Here is a 1,086-nt window from a genome sequence, read left to right as displayed (position 1 = left end):
GTGAAAAATAGAGCTCTGACACTTTCCTCTTTTTAGCATGATTATAGAAGATACAGACTCTGCTAGAGGTGTTGGGATGGTGATAAATCCATTTATTTTATAGAGATTCTTTTTACTTGTATTTTTTGCAAAACTTCCTTCCAGATCGTCGATGATGATGATTTTACCTGGAAAGTAAGAAAATAAAAGAGTTAATTGATTAGACGATTTGAAGAAAAGAGTATTGCTTGTCTAGTGGCTAGTCTCTTTCCCCATCCAATTTATGTTGTGTGCATTGAACGTCGGGTTTTGATGGCTGCTTATGTTATGTCACACACACATTCCGCTGGATTCATAAGACTTCTGAGGCACATATTGCTGATAGAGAGTTCTGGCATGTTAGAAAGGAAAAGAAAAAAAGAATGTAGGGATCACCGATCTCATTGAATCTTTGAAGTTTGTAGATCTTATGCTATAGATAATTGTCTTTTATTTGCATCTTGAAGACACATTACTTGGCACTATATTGATGTTATACACCATTAAAATATCCAAGAGGTTGTCTTATGCATGAATTTTACAGCACATGTAGGTGACATTTGATATGTGTAACAATTTCTTTGTGTTTCATTGTTGTATCAGGCAGGTGTTTGATATGTATGTCATTATCTTGGCAGTGACTATTTTAACTTGTAGGGAAACTGTAGATGTTAATTGTAGGTCTTTGAGTAGTTAGCAGGTCAGTAATTGCAGGGAGATTGTAAATAAGGAATCTTAGAACCTTTTCACAGGTTCTTTTTAATCAGTTAGTTTTGTAATCATGTGGCAATGTAACAAGGAATTGTATTTCTTACCTTCCTGTTTCATTAGAAGTTATGTTCATATTAAGAGAAAAATTTTCTTTCGTATAGAAAATGGTTCCGAGTTTATTTGACATTATTTTTTTTATTTTTTCACTTCCACTTTAATATATTTGTAGCTGTCAAATAGCTTATGAACTGTAATAAATTTTTTTCTGTTTTAGAAACTTAGGGAAGGAATAGCGTTTATATGAAAACTGTTGAAATTTATTTGTAAACTCACTGATAGGTATACATAATCTTAAAG

The 1,086-nt window shown here is 32.2% G+C and overlaps 1 protein-coding gene across 6 annotated transcripts in view; it reads left to right on the top strand.

Moving 5' to 3' along the window:
* LOC119582071 (vacuolar protein sorting-associated protein 13-like) overlaps positions 1 to 1,086 on the top strand; it is a 48,363-nt gene that overhangs the window by 8,227 nt on the left and 39,050 nt on the right. The window lies entirely within an intron of this gene.

This window comes from Penaeus monodon, chromosome 15, assembly GCF_015228065.2.
Source record: "Penaeus monodon isolate SGIC_2016 chromosome 15, NSTDA_Pmon_1, whole genome shotgun sequence".
Taxonomy (NCBI): domain Eukaryota; kingdom Metazoa; phylum Arthropoda; class Malacostraca; order Decapoda; family Penaeidae; genus Penaeus; species Penaeus monodon.
Note: the sequence above shows the minus strand (reverse complement) of the source record. Positions and strands in the feature narration are given on the sequence as shown.